Source organism: Crinia signifera, chromosome 2 (assembly GCF_055691185.1).
Source record: "Crinia signifera chromosome 2, ASM5569118v1, whole genome shotgun sequence".
In the NCBI taxonomy this organism is placed as follows: domain Eukaryota; kingdom Metazoa; phylum Chordata; class Amphibia; order Anura; family Myobatrachidae; genus Crinia; species Crinia signifera.
This window is the reverse complement of record NC_139218.1, coordinates 17,681,843-17,696,485: the sequence shown is the minus strand read 5'-3', so window position 1 is coordinate 17,696,485 and position 14,643 is coordinate 17,681,843. Positions and strand designations below refer to the sequence as shown.

At 49.1% G+C, this 14,643-nt stretch overlaps 1 long non-coding RNA gene across 1 annotated transcript in view; it reads left to right on the top strand.

Moving 5' to 3' along the window:
- Positions 1–13,096, top strand: part of LOC146058678 (uncharacterized) — a 30,899-nt gene extending 17,803 nt beyond the window's left edge. The window contains exons 2-5 of the long non-coding RNA XR_014469894.1: positions 6,440–6,535; positions 6,890–7,039; positions 7,166–7,246; positions 12,055–13,096. This is a non-coding gene — a long non-coding RNA (uncharacterized LOC146058678). The remainder of the gene's footprint in view (positions 1–6,439; positions 6,536–6,889; positions 7,040–7,165; positions 7,247–12,054) is intronic.
- The last annotated feature ends 1,547 nt before the right edge of the window (positions 13,097–14,643 follow it).

The window sequence follows — 14,643 nt, the reverse complement described above, 5'->3', positions numbered from 1 at the left end:
TTACTGGCTTCCGTGTTACCATACAGGCAGCGCGTGTTACTGGCTTCCGTGTTACCATACAGGCAGCGCGTGTTACTGGCTTCAGTGTTACCATACAGGCAGCGCGTGTTACTGGCTTCAGTGTTACCATACAGGCAGCGCGTGTTACTGGCTTCCGTGTTACCATACAGGCAGCGCGTGTTACTGGCTTCCGTGTTACCATACAGGCAGCGCGTGTTACTGGCTTCCGTGTTACCATACAGGTATCGCGTGTTACTGGCTTCCGTGTTACCATACAGGCAGCATGTGTTACTGGCTTCCGTGTTATCATACAGGCAGCGCGTGTTACTGGCTTCTGTGTTACCATACAGGCAGTGCGTGTTACTGGCTTCCGTGTTACCATACAGGCAGCGCGTGTTACTGGCTTCCGTGTTACCATACAGGCAGTGCGTGTTACTGGCTTCCGTGTTACCATACAGGCAGCGCGTGTTACTGGCTTCCGTGTTACCATACAGGCAGTGCGTGTTACTGGCTTCCGTGTTACCATACAGGCAGCGCAGGTTACTGGCTTCTGTGTTAACATACAGGCAGCGCGTGTTACTGGCTTCCGTGCCACTCTCACAGCTCTATTCCACATCTCTTCCTTGTGGGTAAGGACACAGCACCTGCTGCATATGTACATGACATCAGGGACTGCAGCCTGGGGGGGGGGGGGGGGGGGGGTCACATCGCTCCAGCAGCGGCTGCCAGGCTCAGACACACAGGGACGGTGTCTGCTCCTCTCCCCGGCCAAATGAAAATGAACAGGAAACACTTTTTCTCCTGTCCCGCCTTCCTGCAGCAATTGGCTTCTGCTCTCCACATGTGATCGGACGGATGACTCTGGCCAGGCCCCTGCAAAGTGATTGCTACACGTACTGATGTAAGATGTAGTGAGATCTGCAACTAGCCAATGACGATGGATCCTTTTCTAACACGCCACATTGGTGGGGGCTGCCCTGTTCCCTATAATACTACTTTCAGACCGCAAGTGCTGTGTCGCACACGGGATTAGGACACAGGTCCCACCCCCAGAGCAACACGGCAATGCGGTCTGAAAGTTTCGACAGGGGGCGGAGGGATAACACTGACACAGTGACATCACAGGGGGCGGAGGGATAACACTGACACGGTGACATCACAGGGGGCGGAGGGATAACACTGACACGGTGACATCACAGGGGGCGGAGGGATAACACTGACACGGTGACATCACAGGGGGCGGAGGGATAACACTGACACGGTGACATCACAGGGGGCGGAGCTGGGCGGCGGGGCGTCATCGGGGGCTCTGGAGGAGGCAGTACTTGGAGCTGACAGTGCTGCCTCCTCCATACTGTGAACAGGACACGGGTCGCTCGATCCAGGCACCCGCTCACACTACACTTGACACGGGTCACAGCCGTGTTCAACCCTGGTCATTACCAGGGTTGAACACCTGTGTTGCTCGACCCGTGGTGGCCTTTTCAGACCGCACCTTGACAAGGTGCGGTATAAGAGAATGTGTAGGAGCTGCACAACTAATAATTAGTATTGGAGATTAAGCTGTGAGAGCTGAAACAACTCGTCGTGTGCTTCTTCTTTGCCTGGGAGCTTGGACATTGCCTGGGAGCTTGGCATGTGCATATTCCTTACCCAGAAGAGCTTGGACATCGGCGTGTGCATATTCCTCACCCAGAAGAGCTTGGACATCGGCGTGTGCATATTCCTCACCCAGAAGAGCTTGGACATCGGCGTGTGCATATTCCTCACCCAGAAGAGCTTGGACATCGGCGTGTGCATATTCCTCACCCAGAGCGCGTACATCTGCATGTGCAAATTATAAGCCTGAAAATTTATATATACGTGTCTGCATCTTCCAGGCCGAACAACTCGGATATCCGTGTGTGCACAATTCTTACCCAAGATCTCGGACATAATCATGTGTGTCTTCCTCCCACAAGAGCTCGGATATCGGCATTTGAGTCGTCCATGCCAAAGAGCTTGTACATCATCATGTGTGTCTTCCTCCCACAACAACTCGGACATCAGTGTGTCACATTTCTCACCCAAGAGCTCGGATATCGGTATTTTTGTCTTCCTCCCACAAGGAGGGATTTTCGTCTTCCTCCCACATCAGCATGTGTGTCTTTCTCACCCAACGCAGCTCTAAGTTTGATATTGAGTATCAGAAAAAACAAAGAAAAAAAGGAAAATCAGTTTTGCTGGGATGCACTCCTCATCCACTAAGTCACACATGACTTGGAATAACAGTACAATATGTGCAAATGAAAGTAAAAATACGTGTAAGGTAGGTACAGAAAGAAGAAAGATGATTGAAGATTCAGAATCGTCTCTGATGCAAATCTTGCTCTGCCAATGTGTAAAGAGATTAATAAACGATTTTTGATTTGTGTTGTATCTTTATTGACTTATAGAAAGTTGCAATTGCTGTCAATGCGTATAAACAGATCTACTGCTATGTGTGGAGGGTATCACATACACTGTAATGATTTTAACTACACAGTTGCAACATTTTATTCACATCAGGTTCTCACAGTTGCTACACAGTAATTGCTATATGTAGTGGTGACACATGCACTGTTCTGCGGCTCTTGGAATATACCCTTCAGCTATTCTTAGCAAAATAGACGACCTACCTCAAATGGGTGAGTTGTATTAATGACCATATGAGTATGTCACTTATATGCTGGCTTTTGTGTCCCCAGCTTCAGGCTTAGGGCCGCATTTATAAAGTAATATTGGCGGCTAAATCCCGGAAACACCCGTTACAGGCGGACGGGCCGCCAACGCTAACGCCAATGCCAACGGGTCGTCGGGACTACAATTGCCAGGGAAAAATGGAAAATAAACCAAAGGCTCGGGAGGAACGGATGGAAATGCGCAAACGCAAACGCGTTGGTGGCCCGACGTCTGTTACGGTTTCCCAACGGATCGGGACCGACGGAAATGCACAAACGCGTTTGTGGCCTGACGTCTGTTACGGTTTCCCAACGGCTCGGGATGGACGGACGGAAATGCGCAAATGCAAATGCTTTGGTGGCCCGACGTCTGTTACGGTTTCCCAACGGTTCGGGACGGACGGAAATGCACAAACGCGTTGGTGGCCCGACGTCTGTTGCGGTTTCCCAATGGATCGGGACGGACAGATGGAAATGCGCAAACGCAAACGCGTTGGTGGCCCGACGTCTGTTATGGTTTCCCAATGGATCGGGACGGTCGGAAATGCGCAAAAGCGTTGGTGGCCAGACGTCTGTTACGGTTTCCCAACGGATCGGGACGGACGGATGGAAATGCGCAAACGCGTTGGTGGCCCGACGTCTGTTATGGTTTCCCAATGGATCGGGACGGACGGAAATGCGCAAACGCGTTGCTGGCCTGAAGTCTGTTACAGTTTCCCAATGGCTCGTGTTGGGGGCGGACTCCCAACGGCTCGTGTTGAGGGCTCGTGTTGGGGGCGGACTCCCAACGGCTCGTGTTGAGGGCTCGTGTTGGGGGCGGACTCCCAACGGCTCGTGTTGAGGGCTCGTGTTGGGGGCGGACTCCCAACGGCTCGTGTTGAGGGCTCGTGTTGGGGGCGGACTCCCAACGGCTCGTGTTGAGGGCTCGTGTTGGGGGCGGAATATCCTCGTGTCAACTCAACCACCATTGAGCTCCACTATAAAAGAATGGAACAACACAGACTCTCGCCATAATGCACCATGGCCTCACTCACCATCTTATTGGGAAAGGCTGACAAGCTTATTATATTCTCTACATTTCTAATACATCTGGGTGCAACCAACTACATGGGATTACTGGCAAGAGGAGACATCTCAAAGGTCTTAACGATTTGGGTAAGTGCGGCTAGATCTTTAATATATTAAACGCTGCCGTTGTCATATGGATGTCGTCGTCGTATGGATGCCTTTGTTGCATTGATGCCGTTGTTGTATGGATTATATAGTCATAGTGATGCCATTGTCGTAGCGATGCCGTTGTTGTATGGATTACTGATATTAGTGTAGTGTAGTGAGATTTGCGATCAGTAAATGATGCACGTACAGTATATCAGGCTTTCATGCACTGGAATAGGATCACTACCAAATGACAGGTAACAGTGCGACACACGCTGATGAACAGGTTACAGACGGACGGGCCGCCAACGGGACGTCGGGACGCCAATGGCCAGAGACAAACTGAAAATAAACCAACGGCTCGGGACGCTAACGGAAATGCTAACTCAAACTCTAACGCCATCGGAAAATAAACCAACGGCTCGGGACGGACGGACGGGCCAATGACGCTAACGGAAATGCTAACTCAAACACAAACTCTAACACCATCGGAAAATAAACCAACGGCTCGGGACGGACGGACGGGCCAATGACGCTAACGGAAATGCTAACTCAAACACAAACTCTAACACCATCGGAAAATAAACCAACGGCTCGGGACGGATGGGCCAATGACGCTAACGGAAATGCTAACTCAAACGCAAACTCTAACGCCATTGGAAAATAAACCAACGGCTCAGGACGGATGGACGGGCAAATGACACTAACGGAAATGCTAACTCAGACGCAAACTCTAACGCCATCGGAAAATAAACCAACGGCTCGGGACGGGCAAATGACGCTAACGGAAATGCTAAGTCAAAGGCCAACTCTAACGCCATCGGAAAATAAACCAATGGCTCGGGACGGATGGGCCAATGACGCTAACGGAAATGCTAAGTCAAAGGCCAACTCTAACGCCATTGGAAAATAAACCAACGGCTCGGGACGGATGGACGGGCAAATGACGCTAACGGAAATGCTAACTCAAACGCAAACTCTAACGCCATCAGAAAACAAGCCAACGACTCGGGACGGAAGGACGGGCCAATGATGCTAACGGAAATGCTAACTCAAATGCAAACTCTAACGCCATCGGAAAATAAACCAACGGCTCGGGACGGGCCAATGACGCTAACGGAAATGCTAACTCAAACGCAAACTCTAACACCATCGGAAAATAAAGCATTGGCTCGGGACGGACGGGCCAATGACGCTAATGGAAATGCTAACTCAAACACAAACTCTAACACCATTGGAAAATAAACCAACGGCTCGGGACGGACGGACGTGCCAATGACACTACCGGAAATGCTAACTCAAACGCAAACTCTAACGCCATTGGAAAATGAGCCAACGACTCGGGACGGACAGACGGGCCAATGACGCTAACGGAAATGCTAACTCAAACGTCATCGGAAAATAAACCAACGGCTCGGGACGGACAGGCCAATGACGCTAACGGAAATTCTAACTCAAACGCAAACTCTAACGCCATCGGGAAATAAACCAACGGCTCGGGACGGGCCAATGACGCTAATGGAAATGCTAACTCAAACGCAAACTCTAACGCCATAGGAAAATAAACGAAACGGCTCGGGATGGACGGACGGGCCAATGACGCTAATGGAAATGCTAACTCAAACGCAAATTCTAACGCCATCGGAAAATAAACCATTGGCTCGGGACGGACGGACGGGCCAATGACGCTAACGGAAATGCTAACTCAGGCATTCCCAACCACGGTCCTCAAGGCACACCAACAGTGCAGGTTTTAGTGATATCCAGGCTTCAGCACAGATGGTTTAATCAAAATCCCTCAGATACTAAATAAGTCACCTGTGCTCAAGCCTGGATATCTACAAAACCTGCACTGTTGGTGTGCCTTGAGGACTGTGGTTGGGAATGCCTGTGCTAACTCAAACGCAAACTCTAACGCCATCGGAAAATAAGCCAACGACTCGGGACGGGCCAATGACGGTAACGGAAATGCTAACTCAAACATCATCGGAAAATAAACCAACGGCTCGGGACGGACGGGCCAATGACGCTAACGGAAATGCTAACTCAAACGCAAACTCTAACGCCATCGGAAAATAAACCATTGGCTCGGGACGGGCCAATGACGCTAAGGGAAATGCTAACTCAAACGCAAACTCTAACGCCATCGGAAAATAAACAGTAAATACATTATTTCCTGTTCTGCCCTCTATCAGCAATCGGCTGCCGCTCTCCAACTGTGATTGGCCGGATGACTCCGGGCAGGCCCGTGCAAAGTTATTGTTACAAGTACTGATATTAGTGAGGTGTAGCATCGGGACGGACGGGCCGCCAACTCCAAATGAGACGTCAAGACAAATGTTACGGCCCGGACATGAAATGAGTCCCGGGCCCTAAAATTCCTGATGGCAGCCCTGTTGGGGCATGTCCATTGTGAATGCAGCATATGTGCCGTCAGGCGTCAGTTGGTCTAGTGCGAGAACATCGCCCATGGTCCCTGTGTGTGTGTGACAGCATCAGCATTAGAATTAGGCCCTGGGCTTCCAGCTACACCCAAAGCTTCATTTTCAGCCATTGCATTTCTAAAATGTTCTTTTCCTTTACAGATCTCAGGCAGCAAAATTCCTCAAACCACTGAGTGCAATCGCACAGATCCGTCCGAAGACATCCGTCAAATCAAATCCCTATTTATCTACTCAAAGGTAGGTTTGGGCGCCTTCACCAGTGGCGTCACTAGGGGGGTGCGGCCCACACGCCTTATAAAGGCCCCCATACACTAGAAGCTATCCCTATAAAGGCCCCATACACTAGTAGCTATCCGTATAAAGGCCCCCATACACCAGTAGCTATCCCTATAAAGGCCCCCATACACCAGCAGCTATCCGTATAAAGGCCCCCATACACCAGTAGCTATCCCTATAAAGGCCCCATACACTAGTAGCTATCCCTATAAAGGCCCCCATACTCTTCACCTACTGAAGAGCATCTAGAAGGGAGATCTGTTCCTCGCACATCACAGAATACAGTAACTTATACAGTTGTACATCTGCCATCAGAAGGAAGACGCAGCCGCCGTTGTTAATGAAGTTATGGAACAAGTCGCCATATTCAGCTACTGCCACCACCAAGTGCTCGAGTACAAACAGCAAGATGCGGAGAAGATAATGGGGATCGTACATAGCCGTACTGGGCTGCTACCAGACTGTGTAAGTGGATGATACTGCCACCTGGTGTTCCCATCACATAAGTGCAGTCATTATTGTGTGTTCTCTGTTGTGCATCAGACCCAGACTGTAGGAACCAGAGGATTTATTTGTCATTTTCTGTTTCAGAGTATGAGAACTTATCCTGGTATCAGTAAGGGAATAAGAGATTACTTCTCCACGCTCCGGGACCTTGTGAGAGATAAAAAGGTGAGATGTGTGTACAGTATGTAATGTGACTTATCTAACATCCGTCCCCTAGTACTGGGTACACATGTGATTCTCGGCCTGACATGTACAAGTCAATATTTGGATATAAATATGAAAATTATGGCCCCTTAGCTTCAAAAGGAATATAGCTATTGGGTCACCAGCAAGCTGGTAGACAGTCATTAGGTCGACACCATTAAGTCAACATGCATTTAGGTCGACATGTGTCTAGGTCGACATGGGTTAGGTCAACAGAGTCATTAGGGGGACAGGATCATTAGGTCGACATGAGTTAGGTTAACAGTCAAAAGGTCGACATGGGATTTTTCACTGTTTTTGAGCTGATGACATGTGCCGACAGGCGGTATTTCATGCCCTACCATCCACCAAGGAGTTGTGTGAGAATAAAAGTGTGCCGAGCGCAGCGAGCCATGCAAGGGGACACGATGCACACTAACCTGTGATCATGTCGACTGTGTCGACATTTGGGGAAAAAACGGTGAAAAACCCCATGTCGAACTTTTGACCTGTGATCATGTCGACTGTATCGACATTTGTATAAAAAAACAGTGGAAACCCCCATGTCGACCTTTTGACAGTCGACCTAACCCAGGTCCACCTTATGACCTTGTCGACCCAACCCAATGTCGACTTATACTCATGTTGACCTTCCTGCATGTTGACCTAGACACATGTCAATCTAAATGCATGTCGACCTTGACTCACTGTCTGACAACTTGCAGGTGACCAACTGATCCAAACTCTTCAAAACAGGACCAACATGAAAGTTCTACCACATCTAGAAGTTTTGGGGGTTTTTTCAGGTAACATCGCAAGCAGACAATATACAATTTTGCAACCCTGTTGCATGGACATTGTGTATCACTGGAAGCAGGGGCTGGCTGGCAACTTTTAGCCCGGGGGGCAAGTACAGAGCACCGGCCCATAAGTAAAGGCAGAAATGGATCTTTGCCGTAAAAATAAATAAACATATATAAAATATGTCACACAAGGCAGTCCCATTGGGAGTCCCCTCCCTCCTGGATGCCTCTACATGGGCTGCTGAGTGGCAGCCCATAAAACCGGGTCCCACGCATGCACAGTACGAGGACGATACTGCGCATGTGCCGAATCCGGGACCCAGAATATGCCTTTGGGGCTGCTGCAAAAGCAGCCCACAGAGGCTGGGGGCCAGAGGGTGCGCAGTACTAAAGAGGCTACTGCACATGCGCCAGCTGCACGATGGGGACCGGGACCGGCGCAGGCAGCTGAGGGGAGCAGGAACATGACAGCGGCAGTGGAGGGGGGGCCTGCATCACGGCAGCCCCCCTCCGCTGGAGAGGTAAGAGCCGCTACTGCTCTTATGCAAATTATGCAACACAATAGGGTTATATATAACCCCCTTATACTGTACTTGTCCCTTACACATTATGCCATATGGAATAAGCCAAATTTCACAGAGATTGAGTAAAAATTCACATAATGTTACACATGATAAGCCATAATTCACACATAATGAGCCAAAATTCACATAATGCCACCTAGAATAAACCATAATTCACACAGAAGGAGTCAAAATGTACGTTATGCCACCTGAATTGAGCCAAAATTCAAAATATGCCACACGGAATAAGCCAAAATTCCCACACAATGATAAAAAAATTCACATTATTCCACAGAGAATAAGCCAAATACACATAGTAGGGGACAAAATACACATTATGCCACATGGAGTGGGCCACAATGCAGGGACATTGTCGGCGGGGATGCAGGGACAGTGACAGCAGGGAGAGACGCAGAGACAGGGACGGCAGGGAGAGACAGATCAAGAGACGCAGGCACTAGGGAGGGATAGGCAGAAAGATGCAGGGCGCTAGAGAGGCGTAGGGCGCTAGAGAGGGCAGAAAGATGTAGGTTGTGGTGGAAGCCTGGGAAAGCAGGAATTGGTACTGTATTAGGAGGAGGAGCGCTGCGTATTAGAGGAGAGCCAGGACAGAATAGGTGGGAGCTGGGGACAGCAGGAGTCCTGGCACAGGACAAGGACATAAGGAAGCTGAGTACTGCCCCACTTATTAAAGAGAGTGAGGGGACTGCTGGGGCCAGGGCAGGTGTGCTGTCATGCTGACACATCCCTAGGGATGGTACAATAGAGAGGGGGCGGAGCCATGTGTGTACCTGGTTCTTGCAGGGGCTGGTGTGGCTGTCATAGATGCGTCCAGAGCTCAGCTCAGCCCAGCCCCAGCGCTCAGCCCCCAGCTGAACTCACACTGCCGCAGTGCCGCTGCTGCTGCTACCGGTAGTCCCTCCGGCAGCTATTTCAACTATGGCTCCAGTTCGTGAGCCAATCAGAGCTCGCGTTCCTGCAGCCAATCACCGCGGCTGCTGGAACTCGAGTTCTTATTGGCTGGTGGCCGGTGCCACATTTAAAATAGCCGCTGATTGGGTGGGGAAGCCTCAGCCTGCACTGTGCAATGCGCTGCGCTCTGTAAGAAGCGAGCGCAAGAGGGGGGGGATTCATGTGGCCCGAGACACTGGGTAACAGAGTGGCCCGGGGGGCATATGGCACCCTGACCCCCGGCCCAGCCCGCCACTGACTGGAAGATAACATATTACATAGAAGAGGAACTTTATGTTGTCTATCATCCTACCAAATTTCATGACAATCTGAGACGTTCCCATTGAAAAGTGTTTTTGTGATGGTTTGGCATGGAATGACTGTGTAGGGCAGTGTTTTTCAACCACTGTGCCGTGGCACACTAGTGTGCCTTGAGCTGTTGTCAAGTGTGCCCCCAGATCTAGAGATGCCCAAACCAGTTTACAGCCACCACCAGTTCATCTGTTATTTACTGGTCTCTTCTTTTCATGTAAAGGACCAATGTATTTTATTTGTGTTATCTGTGGGGACCAGTGTAATTGATTTTTATATGGGGGCCAATAGGTTTTTTTTCCCTGTGGGGGTCAATGTGTTTTGCCCCGTGGGGATCTCATGGTGTGACTTGGCAATTTTAAATTCTTATTTAGTGTGCCGCAAGGTAAAAAGGTTAAAAATCATTGGTGTAGGGCAGTGGTCGCCAACCCGTCGCTCGCGAGCTACCGGTAGCTCGCGGCAGCGAATCGGGTGGCTCGACCACTCTGCTGCCCGCCCGCCCGCCCGCCTATCTGTCTCTCCCTGCCGCGGCCGCCTGCGCTGACGATAGTATGAGCCGGAGGGGAGGGGAGGAGAGCGCAGCGCATTGCGCGTCTATCCCTCCCCTCACTGAGCATCCCTGTCACTTGGCCGCCTATCCGCCAATCAGAGCTCGCGGGTCGGCAGCCAATCAGGAGCCGGCCCGCGAGCTTTGATTGACGCCGACGGACGGCCCAGTCACAAGGAAGTGAAGGGTAGGAGAGATGTACGTTGTGCGCTGTGCTCACCTTCCCCGAGAAGAGGAGAAGCTGCGGCAGCGGAGACACTGACAGTCACTGCAGGACGACACCGGACACAATGGTGAGTGTGCTGTGTGTGTGTGAGTGTGCTGTGTGTGTGTGTGTGTGTGTGTGTGTGTGTGTGCTGTGTGTGTGCATACCACTTGCTGGAACTGTGGGGGCATATTACTTGTTGGCACTGGGGGCATACTACTTGTTGGCACTTGGGGCCTACTACTTGTTGGCACTGGGGGCATACTACTTGTTGGCACTGGGGGCATACTACTTGTTGGCACTGCCGGCATACTACTTGTTGGCACTGGGGGCATACTGTATTACTTGCTGGCACTGTGGGGGCATACTACTTGTTGGCACTGTGGGGGCATACTACTTGTTGGCACTGGGGGCATACTACTTGTTGGCACTGGGGGCATACTACTTGTTGGCACTGGGGGCATACTACTTGTTGGCACTGGGGCATACTGTATTACTTGCTGGCACTGTGGGGGCATACTACTTGTTGGCACTGTGGGGGCATACTACTTGTTGGCACTGGGGGCATACTACTTGTTGGCACTGGGGGCATACTACTTGTTGGCACTGTGGGGGCATACTGTACTACTTGCTGGCACTGGGGGCATACTACTTGTTGGCACTGTGGGGGCATACTACTTGCTGGCACTGTGGGGGCATATCCGGCACCATAGGGGCACAGATGGCACTGTGGGGGTATTCTTTTTTCTGGCACTGTGGGGGCATACCTGGCACCGCGGGAGCATATGTGTATCTGGCACTATTGGGGGCAAATGTGTATCTGGCACTATTTGGGCATATGTGTATATGGCATTGCACTATTGGGGGCAAATGTGTATCACCCCATTTTCATTGGATGCACCCTATGTGGCTACACCAATTTTTGGCGCGCACAGTTATGTATGCGGCATAGTGTGTCAGGGCCATTACAGTGTGTGGCATAATGTGTAAAGGGCATTATTTGGTTATTAGGCAGATTTTTTAATTTTAGTAGCTCTTCGGGTGGTTCAGTTTGCCGCGAGTAGCTCGCACCCCGAAAAAGGTTGGAGACCACTGGTGTAGGGGATATCCTGAGTTATGTAGTGCAATGATGTATGCATCCCACCTAGATATCCGGGTATGGTAGTGACAAAGGTGCAGGGGGGTGGGGATGGCATTAGTTACGCCCCTGGTTATTAGCATCATTGATCAAAATCTTATAGTGTGTACCCAGCTTCCTTCACTCCTATAGTGACCACACAGTTTATGTCCTGATTTTCACGGGATAGTCCCTTTTTTCGTACTGTCCCATGGCCGGCAGTGTCCAACAGACAGATTACATGTTGTTGCTTTCTGTATCCAACTAACCTGATTCTTATTCTGTTTCCTAGAATGTTGATGTGTGCACCAGGGGGAGCATTATCAATAAGGTCAGGAGACTCCTCATACACGCTGGGCAACTCCGATCCCGCGTGGAACAATAACGCAACACCGGCTGATCAGACAGAGGCATCGCCAACATTTCCCATGATGTGTAGGGATCGGCAGCATTTACCATGATGTGTAGGGATCGGCAGCATTTACCATGATGTTTAGGGATCGGCAGCATTTACCATGATGTGTAGGGATCGGCAGCATTTACCATGATGTTTAGGGATTAGGGGTAAGACGTTAGACTTAGGAATTTGTAGACACAGGTTCGATTCTGAACTGGGCTTGTTAGATTTTAATAGTTTGATTATGTTTTATTTGAATAAAAATGCCAATTTGGTGTTAATTTATTGATATATGAGCTATGTATGTATATTAGACAGATACTAAGGGTGAAGATATGTCCGTCAGGATATATTTATAATATGTAGCATCTAGCTACCATTGTTCAGTCCTCTCCTTGATGTGACGTTGGTGTAGGAATTTAATAACAACCACCTGATTGCACACTTGTGCTAGTGATCTTTTTCACCAATGAGGATTTACAATGACTGAACAAACTGCCTACACAAGGGAAGTGGCCCTAAGAACATACTGGACACTCTTTGAAAAAGCCCCAGGAGTTGCGAAACACGTATCAGAGGTAAGCAGTTGCAGTGTTGCCCCACAGTGATTGTCGCACCATCACCCAGAAGGATTGACGGTTATATATTTGACCACAAGGAGGAGTCTGGGTAGTGGGCAGCTTACAGACGCTCCTTTTGCAGCGACTTATTTCACAACACTTACCGACTGCCCACCGACTGCTTTTGCACAGATTTCAGCACCAGCCGCTACCCATTCGGGATGAGGATACCCGTCAGTCCAAAGATGGGGCCATCGACAGAGGGAAGCTGACGGCGCACAGCAGTGTGCCACGGCGGTTCGGTGGTAACCCGTACAGGGTAACACTCACCAACAACCTATACTGTTGTTATATTCAGCTAGACCTTTAATTCCAACTAGGATTACTTTCCGTTACTTATCCAAGTGCGAAACATGTGGAAGGAGCCCTAGATGTTTATGTAACCATCTACCCATTGGGGACACTGAAAATTATTTTTTTTATAAAAAGGGGGGCACCTTGACATAAAAGAGGATTTGATTGTATATTTTTGTATTTTGTTACAGATGGCCACCTTATATATATTAGTATGTTTGTTATGCGATCTCACTAAAGAAAATAAAGTTTTAAAATATAGATTATTGTGTTTCTTATTCAACCATATTAGACGTTTACGCAGAGAGGAAGGGATGGCAGGGAGGGACCTGGGGGCTGTCCAGATGCTAGTTGAGCACTGAAAATGTTGAAAACAGGGGTTGCAGTACTAAGCCACGCCCCCTCTACCCAAGGTCACGCCCACATGCAGCTTAGCTCCGCCTGCGCCTTCAGTGTGGCAGGCCGTGCTTATCTAATCCGCAAAGTAGGGAGGTATGACATAAGTTCATACCAGGCAAAGTACAAGTTGATGCCCCCCAGTGGCTCCGGCTTGCACATGCACTGACATCGTAGTGACTCGCCAATGGCAAATCTGGGAGAAATATATTCCTTAATAGGTGATTCATCGCGCCCTACGGGCGCTCTTCACACCATCGTAGGGGGCTACGCCCCATTCAATTTTTAAATAAAGATTTATTTGAATTATGTTTGTATTTTGGTGAATTGTGTGTGAAGGTGGGGGGGGGTGTTGTGGGTTAGGGGTATGTTGGGTTATGGATTTTGTTTTTGAGTGCTGTAAGTTTAGGTAGGTGTAAAGTGCATGCGTTGGTGGTATAGTGGTGGAAAGAGAGTGAGTGTGTGTGTGTGTGGTATTAGTTTTGGGTGGGGGTGGATTGTGGTAGCATGAAGGGGTGTTATAGGCTGCAGGATGTGTGTGTGGTTAGTGTTATAGGCTGCAGGATGTGTGTGTGGTTAGTGTTATAGGCTGCAGGATGTGTGTGTGGTTAGAATAACAAAGGGAGGACAGGGTTAATCGCACAGGAAGAGTATACGTAGAGTTAGTGTAAGGTGACCCCTCAAATGATAGTGTTATATACGTAAATATTTATGCTGAGGGTGTGCTATCACGGGACATAAGTTTGAAGCAAAAGACAAATTCTTGTAAAGCAAGAAAAGAAAAGGATGTCACTTTGTGATGCACCGAGAGAGAGAAAATTTAATAAGTAACCTTTATTTATAATTTTTTAAAAACTTTTGGCAAAAATATAAAAGACACAATACACACATTAAACATAGACAAGTAAAAAAGGATGAAGATATCCTTGACTCCGTGGGGTCCCACTTCACAATGTTTTTATACGTATAAATGTCAACACTTTAATATGTGTTTAGTGCATTCACTGTTTCCAGAATAGGAACTGGTTGATATATATTTTCCCAGTTTTCAAGTACTAAATAGCGGTATCACTTTAAGCACCTATTAGGTTCAGGAGTGCCTGTATACCAATTTTGTCTGTGGTGTAAGGGTAACCAAAGATTTATGGTCTCACCCAGCAGGCTGGTATAATTA